At 36.3% G+C, this 15,820-nt stretch overlaps 1 long non-coding RNA gene across 1 annotated transcript; it reads right to left on the bottom strand.

Annotated features, from left to right (window-relative positions):
• Positions 1-8,539: 8,539 nt before the first annotated feature.
• On the bottom strand, positions 8,540-10,015 carry LOC129073211 (uncharacterized). The gene is made up of 3 exons (XR_008529420.1): positions 9,951-10,015; positions 9,515-9,718; positions 8,540-8,709 (listed from the first exon to the last, which is right to left on the bottom strand). It is a non-coding gene; the product is annotated as an uncharacterized LOC129073211 (long non-coding RNA).
• Between the last annotated feature and the right edge of the window lie 5,805 nt (positions 10,016-15,820).

Raw genomic sequence — 15,820 nt, 5'->3', positions numbered from 1 at the left:
AGAGTGTCTCCCTACTCTTGCAGCTTCTTTAGATTTGATATATTCTATCTTTACAATTCTTATTTTTTAACAATGATGAAAATTTTTGTGTCCCAAGCCAACTGTAACGCATATAGTGTAGGGTCGATATAATGGATAACCATGTCTATTTGACATGTCTATTATAGCAGCACCATAATTAATCTGCTGTCGTTATTAAAGGTGGTTATATTAGTCTAAAGCTTTATTTGTATCCCAAGTGGCACGAAAGGAGATGGTGTATTTTGTCAAATAATAAAAATGTGTCAGGAACACATGGATAAAGAGGATTTCATTTGCCTTGTAAAAACTGTTATTTCCATTGAAAATTTTCATGTTTAAGGAATTAAGATTTTATCCTTGTGAATTTTGCAAAGTTTTCTAGTCCGCTTATTTGGCTGTCTGGGATGATGCTGCTTGGCGCTATTAATTTAATGATTTATTTATGTTGAAGAATCCATTCGACAGCTGAAGTCATAAAAGTAGAATCTATTTCAATGTAGATTACTAAAGAGCCAGTGTCCATTGCTTTTTACTCTCCTTTGGTATTCAATCATATGTTTCTCAGTGCTTTTTAAATTTTACTCATTCTTTAATTCGGTGTCTCCCTAAGCATGTGTTATAGAACTCTTAATTCTATAAGATATTCTGCAAATAAGTTTGGGAATCCCCTCCTGCTCTTTCTGTTTTCTAGGTTCACAGTGCACATCAATATACAAGAATCTCTGACAGGTCCTTCAGTAAAGGCAGAGAAAGCACCTCTGTTGTCTCAATGTTTTGCAGACCTGTTTGACCCCAGAACCCTTTCTCATGTACACCCAAGTAACAACCCACAGAACTAGTATTCTGCAAATATTCCTTGAAACACATTGCCTTTAATATATATTTCTATAGTTATCAATATAGTCTTATTGTCCCCAAACCTAGTTATCTTCATTCATTTGAAGGATGTTATGAAAAAATATTTACACATATATGTTTTTTATGTAATACACACATAAACGTACACACATATTTTAAGGAGGTGAGGGTCACTAATTCAGATACTTTATAGGTTGCTAAGTGATTCTCAACCTCTTTTTACTAATAATCACATACACACACATTGCTACTTATATAAATGTTCTCATATAATCGTAGTAATGACTCAAATTCCTGTAGCAAGGGAAGAACTCTCTTTGTCAATTAAAGCTGTTAATACATGAAAATATTTGTTCAGCCTAGTTCCTTGTTATAAAATAAATAAATAGGACATTCAAGTATTTTACCTTTATGAAGATATGAGTCATCCTTTCCTTAAACTAGAATTAGGGAAAGTATATGTTTTCTGTTCCACTGAAGTTCTTGGAAGTCATATTTAATATAAGTATTTTTGGGGTATCTATTTTGTGCCTAACTATTCCTGTTCTAGGCTTAATGGAAACTGGTAAAGAAACTAATTCATGGGTCAGGTTCATAAAGAGTTTATAATATCTCTAGTTAAGAGTTGGGAAACAAATGGAGAACAATGCAAGAGAGATTGTATTAAGTGCCAAATCATATCAAGTGCTAGAGCCAGGGTGTGTCTTTTAATTCTTGTCATCCCAGTCCATGTATGATGCTGCTGTAAGTGTGGGGTTAAAATTGAGATCCTAGTAGCAATAAAATGTAACATGGGAGGAGTCTGAATGTAGGGATGAAAAACACTGAATGTAATAGCTTCTCTTTTCTCTCTTGTGGAATTGCATTCCAACCAGGATAGTGCCTTAGAATGGATGTGCCCAACTGCTCTGTATCTATGCAATATTTTAATAAAGTGGAAATATATATGTTCTTTCTGCTTCAATCACATTAACTAATTTTTTGCACAACTTAGAGCTGCTTCCATGAGCAGTGGCAACAGGCACCACAATTGACTCCCGTCCCCTACCCTAACCTAGGCTGGAATCACTTTACTCTCTGCGACCATGGTGCTGGGTGTATGCATCATTTTTAGCATTTAATACAGTCAATTCTACCTAGTGGAGTTAGTTGCAGTCATAATATGAGTTACATCCTCCCCTTCATCTATATCATAAGCACACATGCCTGGATTTTACAGAGTAGAGAACATCCATTATTTATTTCTTTGTTACAGTGTGCTGTATATAATAATCATATATGATAATCATATATTCATATATATATATTTGTGATACTGAGTCAAAATATGTGAACTAGTTCTTGGAAAAAAATTATAAAACGTTGTGTGGGTGTGCCTAATTATACTTCAAAAAATAAGGGCAAAATACAGTACCTACCTCCTAAGTACTATGAAGGGCAAAAACAGTACCTGCCTTATATAATAAGTACTATGAAGATACAGTGAAATATATTTTGTTCAGGCTCTACACAGCGTAAGCGTAAGCTTTCAATAGAAATCCAGCATATAATGTATCTTAATTCTTTGTTTAAGTGATAAAAGCACTTAAAGCTATGGATTTTACTCTAAATATGGCTTTGGTCATATTCCATACTTTTTATATATAATGTTTGTATTAATCAGAATTCTCAAGAGAAACAGAAGCTTGCATATATATTTATATAGCTTTAAATATATGTAAGCTTCTGTTTCTCTTGGTATATATACTGTATATAGTATATATTTTATATATATGTATATATATATAAAGAGAAAGAGAATAGAAATTGATTCATGTGGTTATGAAAATTGAGAAATCCCATAATCTACCATTTTCAAGCTGGAGAAAAAGGAAAGCTGATATACTTCAGTCTTGAGTCTGAAGACCTGAGAACCAGGGGATCTGATGCTGTAACTCAGCCAAAGGCCTGAGACCTGCTGGGGTGGGGAGGGTATAAAACATGAAGTGAGTGAGGGAATTCACCCTTCCTCTGCCTTCTTGTTCTATTCTGGCTCTAATGGATTGGATGATGCTCCCCACCACTCACATTGGTGAGGGCAGATCTCTGTACTCAATCAAATGTTAATCTCTTCCAGAAACACCCTAAAAGACACACCCAGAAATATTTTACCAGCTATCTGGGCTTCTGTTAGCCCAGTCAAGTTGGTAAAGAGAATTAATCATCAGTGTTATTACTGATAACTTCAAAATTGTTTGTTATTACAGTTTTCACTAATACTTCCTGTTTTCCACTTAATTTTTGTTTTTACTGCACTGTGATTAGAAAATGAGGTCATTCTATTTCTGCTTTTAAAGTTCATTTAGTTTTTTAAAAGAAATTTGATAAAATTTGGTAAGTATCCTAAAGACCCTAGAAAATAAGGATTCTATTTGTAAGGCACACATTTAGAATATGTTGTTGGACCTCTCAATTAAGTTAATGCATTTTAGGAGTGTTCTTGATGCTTATGAAGGGGTAGTGACTCAGAATAGATTGCCTTGCTCCCCATCTGAATGCTTGCATTCTTGCATTCTCCATTCCCCTCTTAAGAGGTTTTTTTTTTTTACCCATTTTATGGATGTTTTATAGCAATTATTAATAGCTTCCCATCTATCAAAGCTGGTAGTAAAAGCAGGAGGCTAAAGGACCTAGGAGAGATCCAGCTTCTCCATATCAGGCTGAGAAAGCTCTCCCTTGGGATTCCATAGAAGTCTGTCCAGAAAGCAGAACATGCGATGGGCACTTTGAGATTTCTGTAGCAGTGGTCCTGAATCAGCTGGGATTGTTCCCTAGTGTGCTGAGGAGATTGTCTAGCTAAAGTTAAGGTAATCAGGGAACATACAGGTGAATCATCCCCCAAGAGGCTCACTGTCAGGTGAGGAAGGAGAGACATTATGCTCTGCCCTCATGGCACCTGCAGTCACCATGACATTCTGAAGAGAAACATTCTGGCACCTCTAGGAAACTGCATGATCTCTCTTCCTGAAATCCTATCTCATTTCTAGCTTAGTCATATGGGTTGAACATTCTAATAACCAAAGCTCACACTTAAATCTTGGACAGCCCTTGCTTTTTTTCTAGTCCCTTGTGACAGATACAGAATGGATGGGAAAGCAGCTCATCTTTCAGTCTCTCCTTGGTTTTAGTAGTCTGTTTACTCAGCACCTCAATTCTGGAATTGTAACTACTGGGATTGGGTGTGGTGGTCAATTCTTACCAAAATGATGTATAGGTTAGTCTCTATCCAGCATTGTGAGACAGGACTTCTCAGACATCTGGTGAGGCCTAATTTCACATTTTTAACAGTCCAAATGTATTAAAATATTATATATATATATATATATATTTCCTCTGAGTGAGTGAAACCCAACTCAATGTTCAAGAGACATGATACACTGATTTTCAATTTTATCTCCAAGGATTCCCTGGAAACCTGATGCATGTATTAGAGGACCACTTTACATTAAAAAGATATGTAACTACTGAGTAACTGAAGAATTCCTCTAGATTTTTATTTGAAATAAACAGTATGAGTAGTACATGTTGACTGTATGCAAACTCTTACTGCTGTACTCAGACTTTCTTTTCAACAGGGCAACAACATATCCCATACATGATCTTCCCTTTTCTGGATACTCCTACCACCATCTTCACCTTTCAATATGGCCTGCATTTTGAAGTGCTACATTCTGAAGGGAAGAATGTCCAGGATGAATAATATTCTATACTTCATGGCAGACACTATTATATCCCTTAAACTACTCACTTCTTCATACTCCCTTTCAAAACAAAATACCTTTTCTCTCCAGTCTTACCAAAGCCTCTGCTCTGACTCCTACATAAATTGACCCAGATTTCATGCTTCTAGAGAAGTGAAAAGCATGAAGTAGAGAAAGTGAACCACCTTTCTGAATGCAACTTTGGCATTATCTTCCAACTGCTCCAGCTGCTAAAGAACTATGGGAGTTGGATAAATCTCTCTCTTTTGTGTCCACAACACCTTGCATGAGGGTGATGAATTCAAACCCAGATGCTCTATCTACCTCAGCAGTCTTCAGGTTCCATGTGGACCTCTTTCTTGACACACTGAGTTCTGAACAATAGAATCCCCAAGCTTTGGAGTCTAGTTTCCCCTTAGAAGGCATAATCTTAACTTTCTCACGTCACTACATTCTGATTCACCTCTTTAAAGGCACCTGAGATTAAGAGCATCAACAAGCTCTTGGATTAATATAGCTCTACCATTGTCCTATACACAAGGAAAGAGGTCACCCATATTGGTAAAGGTGGGACTAAAAACTCAATTCTTCTATGTTTTGCCAGAAAGCCTCAGCACAAGTCATAGTAAAGGAGCATGTTGCTACAGGATTTAGCTGCCTAACATCTTTAGCATGGAGAAGTTGTTTTGCCCTCAAGAAAATGATCTGGGTTAAGACGCAGCATGAAGCTGACCTTGGCAAAAGTTTAAAAGTGAGATAAGTATGAGGATGTTCAGTGGAGTAAGTTTAAGGTTTATTGTGAGACGACAAGAATGTTAATACCTGAAACTGTTAGTGGTCAGGATGTTACTGAACTCAAGTGGTTCACCACTTGGTGTGTTGTATTTAAGAATGAGACTTGGTTGTTGTTAGGTAGTTTTATTTACTTGCAAACAAGCAAAGAAGACTGGGGATTCACATCCAAAGCTCTGTCTCTCCCAAGGGAGACTTAGCCATTGCTTATCTACACTATTTGGTTAACTACATGTTGATTTCTTTTTTGCAGTTGGCACAACTCATTCAGTTGTGATTCCAGTCAAGTTCATTGGTTGCAGCTTCATCTGCAAACTACTGGACTACATTTTAGCATTTAGCAAGAATAGTATGTAGTAAGAATCTTGTAAACCTTGAGACCCTTTTTCTGTCTAACAGAAGACAAGAAACACTAAGACAAAGACTCAAATAATGTTAGTGCCCAGTGTGTGGCAACAGTATAAAAAAATGAGAGCTACAGGTCCTGGCTGGGCAGAGAAGCCAATTGTACAATGGAGGTAACTGGGAGCCACATGGGGCCATGGGGTTGACTGCAATAGGATGCTGAGTGGTAGCAAAGATCCCAAGGGGTGGTGGGCTCTTTCTTTCCATCCCCTCCAGTCTGTAATCAGTAGGGTGGTCCACTACAGAAATCACATCATAGAGGGTTATATGGAGAAGAAAAGCAGGAAGGAGCAAAGCATTGATTACAAATGTCTTAATAATGAGAAAATGTGGCAGGAAAAAACATATTAAGACAAATGACCATGGAAATAATTGAATCCCAGCAGGATTCAATGAGGTCATTTTATTTCTGCTTTTAAAGTTCATTTAGTTTTTTAAAAGAAATTTGATAAAATTTGGTAAGTATCCTAAAGACCCTAGAAAATAAGGATTCTATTTGTAAGGCACACATTTAGAATATGTTGATGGACCTCTCAATTAAGTTAATGCCTTTTAGGAGTGTTCTTGATGCTTATGAAGGGGTAGTGACTCAGAATAGATTGCCTTGCTCCCCATCTGAATGCTTGCATTCTTGCATTCTCCATTCCCCTCTTAAGAGGTTTTTTTTTACCCATTTTATGGATGTTTTATAGCAATTATTAATAGATTAATTATTAATCTATTAATTATTAATAGATTAATAATTGCTATAGAACAGATTTTGTGTAACATTCTGTGACAGCAAATCTGTTCATATGCGGACTCAGACTGATCAAAAATCAAACTCTGCTTTAGCTCAGGTTTCTGCAGGTAGATTAGGTACCAGAAGTGGCTCCCTAGTGGTAACTCTAGTGTAGTTTCTGCCAGGCCAAACCCTACATGCCCAGAGAGTAATTGAGACACCACAAACATCAGTTATTCAGTTGCCACAAATACAAGTGTTCAGGTAGCAGCAATTGGAGAGACAGATGAATCTGGAGAATCAGAAGGTATATCAAATTTCATAAATGTACAGAAATCATTTCATGAAAACCCTTTATAAAAGTGTGCTGAATGAACTTTCCTCCAATGTGCCTGGTGTTTGAAGAAGAAAAATCAGAGAACCAGAAATGCCATCCAATACTGTTACCAAGGCAGTACCAATGAGCATATATCAGACTAGCACAGGGCAATACAGTATGTAATGTGTGCTGCAGTTTAATATGATGCAGTGCTAGTCTTCTCAAGTTATAGTAAAGGTACACAAGTTTTGACAAATTGTTCCATTTAAAAAATGTAACAATACCTAACATGTACAATATCATAAAATAAAAAGTGAATTTTTTTGTTAAAGTAAGAAATCTTTACTGATAGCTATCATACTTTTGAAAAATAAAAATTTTGTTACTGAATATAGATGAAAATTTGGGGTAAAAATAAACAAGAAACAGTTTTTCCTGCTTATATGTATATGTTTTTCTCTTGTAAAAGTTTAAAACTTATTTTTTGTTGTCTTTATGATACATGCAAACATGACAAGACACAAATGTCCGTATTTAATTCTTGTTGGCTTTTGTTACCAGAAATTATATATCATACTTACCAATCAAAAGAAGTACATTTGTTTTCTTTTTTAAAGGATTTTATTTATTTATTTATTTGTTTGTTTGTTTGTTTGTTTATTGAAGGGAGGGAGAAAGAGAGGGAGAGAAACATCAATGTGTGGTTGCCTCTCACACGCCCCCAGCTGGGGATCTGACCCACAACCCTAGCATGTGCCTTGACTGGGAATTGAACTGGTGACCCTCTTGTTGCAGGCTGGCACTCAATCCACTGAGCCGCACCAGCCAACGCTGTTTTTTAAATTATGTTTTAAATGTAATTCTGTTTTTACTGTTCTTTACTAAGTTAATTTGTGATATATTTTTTTCTAAAAGAAAATAGGAAAATGACTTTTTACCATAGCAATCAGACAGATCATTTTATTTAAAATATTAATCACCAAACAGAAACAGTCATGTTTACCCTTTCAAATGACTTACATGAATTATATTAAGGTTCAGAGTGAGACCAGAAACATAGATGACATTTGGAATAAAATTAGAGGTCAGTGTTTGACAACAAACACATAGATCTGACTGATAGAGTAATTTTAGGTTCAAGCATGAAACAACAAACTAGATCAAAGTTAAGGTTCAGTTTCAAACCGCAAGCACAAAGACAACCACTTGTTCCATGTGAGACAAAAACAGGAAATTTTCACTGGGAAAGGTTATGGTTCAGTGTGAGACAACACCGTTCATGAAGACTGCCAGAATAAGGCTGTTCTCAGTGTGAGAAACAATCCTGAATATGAATGTTGGAATGAAGTTAAGGTTCACTGGGCAACACAAGCAATTAGATGGCTGCTTGAATAAGATTATGTTTCAGTTTAACATAGCAAAATGATGAATGCCAGAATTAATTTACTCATCACTGTGAGACAAAAAACATGAAGCTGACTGCTGAATCAGGTTAGGTTTAGTGTACAGCAAGAAGAAAGAAAATCACTAGGGAAACACACGGTCTGTCCAAAAGGTATCCAGCCATGTAATATGAAAAATATAGACATTTATTAAAGAAGATACAAGAAACATTGTACATAGGAAAATGACGCCTCAATCCCCTTCAAAGTAGACACTTTGGGACCTCACACAGTTCTCCCAGTCACCATCAGCGGCCCCATTGTATTTTCCTGAATCTCATTAACAGTCTGAAATGTCTTCCCTTTCAAAGGTGATTTTAGTCTTGAGGAGAGCCAGAAGTTGCAGGGTGCCAAATATGGGATGTAGGCGGGCTGAGGTGCCTGGGTGATTTGATGTTGTGCCAAACAACTCTGCATAAGACATGATGTATGAGTGGACATGTTGTTGTGAAGAAGCTGCCAATCACCAGTTGCCCATAACTGTGCTTTCTGAATTATCTGAATAGTTCCTGCAGAGGAACTATTTTTGATGCAGACTCATTGCTCTACTCGCTCAGTCATTTTGAATGTGATGGCCACACAGTACACACATTCACTCAACCACAGCATCTACCACCCCCACTGACTAGTACAGTGAAGTTTTCATTGTTCACACATGTGCATCCCAGTCCACTCTCCTTGGCTGCAAGCTTACATCAATGTTGTGCAAACCATTCTTGTTATATTAACAATGGCTCTACTTTTTCTGGACAGACCTCATAAGTTTAAAATTCACTTTGACACAACAATCATAAACATGACTACTGGAATAAGGCAAAGGTTTAGAGTATGATAACAAGCTAGAAGATCACTGTAGGAATAGGATAATATTCTGTGTGGCACAATAACCCAGGAAATGACTGATGGATTATGGTTAAGAATAAGAGTGAGACAGTAGTGTGATGATGATCACTGGAATAAAGTTAAAGTTTAGTGTGAGGCAATAAGCATGATGATGACTGCTAGAATAAGATTAATGTTCAGTGTCAGATAATAACTATGAGGATGACCACTAGAGTAAGTTTCTTTCTCTGTATGACAACAAGCATTATGATGAATGCTGAAAATGGCAATTACTGAATGTGAGACAACACAAATATGACTACTTCAAATAATTACACTGCAGTGGGAGAACAAGAATGAAGATGACCGCTGCAATAAAGAAATATGATCTCACCCTTGCTGGTGTAGGTCAGTTGGTGGGAGCATCGTCCTATAACCAAAAAGTTGCAGGTTCAATTCCCAGTCAGGACGCATACCTAGGTTGTGGGTTTGATCCCTGATCTGGGCAAACATGATTTCTGGTCCAGGTGTATACATGAGACAACCGATCAATGCTTCTCTCTCATATCAGTGCTTCTCTCTCTCCCTTCTTCTTTCTCTAAAAGCAATTAAAATATGTCCACAAGTGAGGGGGGAAAAAGAAATATAGTTTCTACTATGGAGGAAGTCAGCAGTGCCCAGGAGTAACCTAGCCACTGCTGGTAATTCTTGCCTCTAGATACCCAGTGATGGGGTTTCAACACCATCTTTAATGATGGCACAGGGGACAAGAGAGGAGGGCTGCCCTCTGCCAATTTCCCCCACCTCACATTACATGGAGAGGCACTTACTTCTCTGGCTGGTCTTGACAGTTAGTTCTGGTTCCACTGTCTTCATGTTACAAGCCCATGGACTGATCAGTACTGGACTTTTTTCATCAACAGGTCCTGAAATAGATGACTGTTATACATGACGTGCACATATAATTATTTCTCCATGCTATGTGCTCTAGAAGGCTGACACTTATGCCCTCTGGCTGTAAGCTGTGTTTGGCCAGTGATAAGTAACTTCATGAAATCCAAGGTGGGAAGAGAGAGGAGGTGTTTACTCTTTACCACAACCCTAACTTTGTCAATATGTCTTTGACAGCAACTGTGTCCCTCCACAATTGAAGCTCCTGGTGAGTGACCCTTCCTCCATGAATCTATACTGACAGAAAGTAGATCAGTGGTTGTTTAGGTGTGGAAGTCAGGAAAGGATGGGAGAAAGAAATTACAAGGTGGCATGAGGAGACTTGAGAGTGCAATTACTCACTTAGTTGTACTGATGGTTTCAAGAGGGTATACATATGTTGAAACTTACTAAATAATACACTATAAATATGCACCATGTATTGTATGCCAATTATTGTATGTCTCAATAAAGATGTCTAAAAAATGAAGTGAACATTGTCTCTTATCTCATGTTATATACACAATATTTTTTAAAAGCTGGAGCAGGAAAGTTCTCTCTGTATGCAGATAGTTCCTGCAGCTCCATTTTCCTACTACCTGGCATTATGAGCCAGAAGCTACCATTTTAACCCATTAGAGGAAAACTAAAAATTATTTTGAAATGGACAACAGATCAAAATGCAAAACTAAAACTGTAATATTTCTAAAATAAAGCATAGAAGAAGTTTTAACTAGGACAGGCACAAATTTCTTACACAAAACCTAAAACCATGAACCACAAAGAAAATACTGATAAACTTCACCAAAATTTAAAATTTCCCACCTTCGAAATTTACATTGTGAAAATTAAAAGGCAAGCCATAGACTGGGAGGAAATATTTACAAAACATATATCCCACAGAGGCTTGGTATCTAAAATGTATAAAGACCTCTTAAAATTGTTGGGGAAAAGAAGAATTCCCACCCACTCTTTCCCTTCTTTGGTTCTTATAGCTGGACTAGTAATAAAATAATAAAATTATATTAACAGGAGGAAAATCAACTGAGTGCTTGAGCACAAGAAAATCACAATATGATTCTCAGAACACAAAATGAGGCTCAAATAAATGATGGAACCAGTAAGCTGTTTATACATTTTAGACAAACAATAGATTTGTGAAAAACTGACAGGGCCAAAAAAGTTAGTGCTCATTAGAAAGGAATCTAAGCAAGGTTTGAGTATTCATTAATGAGGAACTTAAACATAGACATTCTCAGGTGAAGGAAATATAAGAGAATCGGTTGCCAGCAGACCTATCCTTAAAGAATGGCTAAAGGAAATTCCCTAACCAGAAAGGAAATTATAACACAAGGAGCATGGGACTTCAGGAAGGAAGACAAACTGATGGAGTGGGTAAAAGTTGGGGTGAATATAATAGAATAATCATCTCCTTCCATGAGCTTTTAAGATCATGTTCTATGGTTAAAGCAAAAATTATAACATCATCTGATATGGGTTCGATGTACATTGAGGAAATACTTAAGCTATTCATACAGAGTGAGGCAAAAGTAGGTTTACAGTTGTGAGTACATGAAACACAGAGTTTATTCTTGTATTATTATTTATTAATTATTGTATTATTTTCCATATGAACAACTGCAAACCTACTTTTGCCCCTCTGTATTTAAAAGGGAGGACAAAGGGACCTAAATGGAAGTAAAGTTTCTCTACTTCACTCAAAGTGGTTTAAGTGCTGATACCAGTAAACTGTGATATGTATACATGTATATTACATTTTAAAAACTATAAAATAAATAATAAAACTATAGAATAATATAATGATAAAAAGCTATACAAAGAGCTATATTCAAAAACATTACAACTAGGTAAAAATGGGATTTCTAAAAAATGCTCAGGTATCCTATCAGAAGGTAAGAAAAATGAAAACAGAGCCCTGGCCAAGTGGCTCAGTTGGTTGGAGCACTGATTGGAACACCAAAGGTTATGGATTTGATCCCTGCTCAGGGCACGTACCTGGATTGCGGGTTTGATCCCAGTTGGGGTGTGTAGGTGCATAGGTGAGAGACTCACAACAATATCTCTCTCTCTCTCTCCCCTTCCTCTCTCTCTAAAATCAACAAACATATCCTCAGGTGAGGGGGAAAAAAGGAAAACAGAGTAATGAGAAACTAAATGAAAAAACAAGAACCAAGAAAATGGCTGACTTATGCTCTAACATATTAACAATTACTTTAAATGTAAAAATTTAAGAATAAAATTGAAACACAGAAATTGACAGAGTAGATTTTTAAAAAACATCATCATCTCTATGCTGCTTATAAGAACCTTACCTCAAATTTTTGTGTGATTTAAAAGTTTTTTAATCCTCATCCAAAGATATATTTACTGATTTTAGAGAGAAAGAAAGAGAGAGAGAAATATCAATCAGCTGCCTCCCATATTCAGCCCAACAGGGATCGAACCTGCAATTTTTGGTGCACAGAACAATGCTCCAACCAACTGAGCCACCAACCAGGGCATACATGATTTTAAAGATTTATTCACTTTAAGCATAGCTTCATGCTTCTTGTACAAAAACATGTTTTCTAAATACATTATAAAGTAAAATTACTTCATTTTATAATGAACATAAATATTAGTGAACTTGGAAGCAAAAGAGCCTGGAATTGTAAAGGCTCTTTCAGGCCATCTAGTTTAATGGTCTCATCATGGGAAATTTAAAGTAACAATAACCCTGACCAATAATCAATTTCCAAGTGGTGCTAAGACACTGAAAATGACAGGAGCCTCATTGATTCTCAAGGTTTTCCATTCATTAAGTTGGCCGAGGACAGTTTCAGCCAACTGGCTGAAATTCTAAACCACAAAATAGTACTGTAGTAGTTTAATCCCTCTCCAGTACAGTAGACCTTCAAGTATTTGAAGGAGACCTCATATATCCTTTATAAGTCTTTGTTCTCTAAACTACAAACATTTCAAACATTCATCGCAAGGCATGGATCCAGTTCTTTCATCACCCACATTGCCTTCCTCTGGAATCACTCCAGAAGGATACTCTTCTTAAAACCATAAAACAAATCTAAAAATATCTAAAAGAATTGAAAGCACAGGAGTTTGGTTTCTGACCACAATGGAATCAAACTAGAAATTAATAACAGAAATATAACAAGAAAATCTCCAAATGTGGAAAATAAGCAACATCCTTCTAATTATAGAATTTCTACATAATAACAAGCATGTGGAAACTCAAACTAAGAACACAGTATCATTTATAATTGCTTTAAAGAAAATGAATATTTAGGAATTATTTATTAAACATGTACAGAATCTGAATACAAAAAATTATACAAACTTTGATGAAATAAGTCAAAAACCTAAATAAAAAGACATAGTATATTCATGTATTGAAAAACTAAACATAGAAATGATGTCAGTTCTTTTCCAAATTATTTGTATTTCTAGAAAGAATTTCGTACCCATATACAAACTTATTTGTATTCTAAAATTAAACAGACAAACACAAGCCTTGGGGTAGCTAAAGAAATGTTGAAAAGCAAATAGTGGGAGGAATCATTCTACCCAATATTAATATATATAGCTTCAGTAATCAAGACAGTGTGGTATTGAAGAAAGGATGGGTGCGTAAGTCAATGCAACAGAATAGAGGACACCAAAATAGACCCTCGGAAACATGCTCAAATATGACAAAGATGAAAAAGAAATTCAAAGGAGGAAGGAAAGCCTTTACAACAAATTGTGCTCTGGCAATTGGACATTGATAGTCAAACATTGAACCTGGACTTTAACCTCTAAACCTTATACAAAAATTAACTAAAAATGGACCACAGACTGATGTAAAATTGATCTTTAAAATTTTTTAAAGAGAACATAGGAGAAACTCTAACGGTTCATAAAAGGTTCTTGTGTATGACACCAAAACCATGATCCATAAATAAATTGGACTTCATCAAAATTAAAAAACTTTTGCTCTGAGAAATCCCTTGTTAACAAAATGAAAAGACAAGCTACCGACTGAGAATGAAATATATGTAAACCACATATCTGACAAAGGACTCATATTTAGAATATATAAAGAACTAACAAAACTTAACAAAAACAGTTCAATTAGAAAATGACAAAAGACATTTCACTGAAGAGGATATAGAGATAGAAAATAAGCACGTACAAAGATTTTCACCATCATTGGCATTAGGGAAATACAAATTAAAACCACAATGAGATATCACTATATACCTGTCAGAATGGCTTTAAAAAAGAAACCACCGAATGCTGATGAAGATGCAGAGAAACTGGATACATTCACAAATTGCTGGTGGGAATGTAAAATGTTATAGCCACTCTGGAAAACAGTTTGTGAGAGTCTTAAAAAAATAACCCTGGCTGGTGTGGCTCAGTGGACTGAGCACTGGCTTACAAAACAAAGGGAACAAAGGGAGGCTGGTTCGATTCCCAGTCAGGACACATGCCTGGGTTGCAGGCCAGGTCCCCAGCAGAGAGCACACGAGAGGCAACCACACATTGGTGTTTCTCTCCCTCTCTCCCTCCCTTCTCCTCTCTCTAAATATAAATAAATAAAATCGTTAAAAAAACCATACAATCCAGCAAGCACACCCTTAGGCATTTATCCCATATCAATGGAAATTTTTGTTCACACAATAACTTATAAACGAATATTTACCGCAGCTTTATTCATATTAACCAAAAACTGGAAACAAGCCTGATGTCCTTCATGGGTGAATGGTACACAAACTATAGAACAACCATACCAAGGAATACTACTCAGCAATTAAAAGAAATGAATTATTAATATTTGACATTCCCAACAGCTTGGTTGACTCTCCAGAGAATGATGCTCAGTGAAAAAAGCCAATCCCAAAATGATACAGACTGTATGATTCTATTTATATAACGTTCTTGAAAAGACAAAACTATAGAAATAAACAACAGGTTAGTGGTTGCCAGGCATTAAGAAAGGAGAATAGAATGGAAATGGGTGTGATTGAAAAAAGGGCAACATGGAATTATTCTGTATTTTTACTGTGGTGGCCAATACATGAACCTATGCATGTGATAAAATTGCGTATAGCTAAATACACACACCTGCACACACACACACACACGAGAACAAGTAAATTGGGTAAATCTGAACAAAATAGCTTATGTCAATATTCTGATTTTGATATTGTACTGTAGTTTTGAAAGATGCTACCATTGTGAGAAACTGGGTAAAAGATATACGGGATCTCTCTGTGTTTTTTCTTACAATCACAGGTAAATCTACAATTATCTCAAAATAGAAAGTATAGTATTCCATTGTGTAAATGTACCATAATTTTTTGATCCAATCATCTACTGATGGGCATTTAGGTTGCTTCCAACACTTGGCTATTGTAAATTGTGCTACTATGAACATTGGGGTGCACAGGTTCTTTTGAATTGGCATTTTGGGATTCTTAGGGTATAGTCCCAGCAAGGGAATTGCTGGATCAAAAGGCAGTTCCATTTTCAGCTTTTCGAGGAAATTCCACACTGCCTTCCACAGTGGCTGCACCAGTCTGCATTTCCACCAACAGTGTACTAGGGTTCCCTTTTCTCCACAGCCTCACCAGCACCTACTGTTTGTTGATCTGTTTATGATGGCCATTCTGACTGGTGTGATGTGGTATTTCATTGTGGTTTTGATCTGCATTTCTCTGATGGCTAGTGATGCCGAGCATCCTTTCAAATGTCTCTGGGTCCTCTGTAT

This window comes from Pteronotus mesoamericanus, unplaced genomic scaffold (assembly GCF_021234165.1).
Source record: "Pteronotus mesoamericanus isolate MK-2021 breed Mesoamerican mustached bat unplaced genomic scaffold, CSHL_Meso_final contig_361, whole genome shotgun sequence".
Classification (NCBI taxonomy): domain Eukaryota; kingdom Metazoa; phylum Chordata; class Mammalia; order Chiroptera; family Mormoopidae; genus Pteronotus; species Pteronotus mesoamericanus.
Note: the sequence above shows the minus strand (reverse complement) of the source record. Positions and strands in the feature narration are given on the sequence as shown.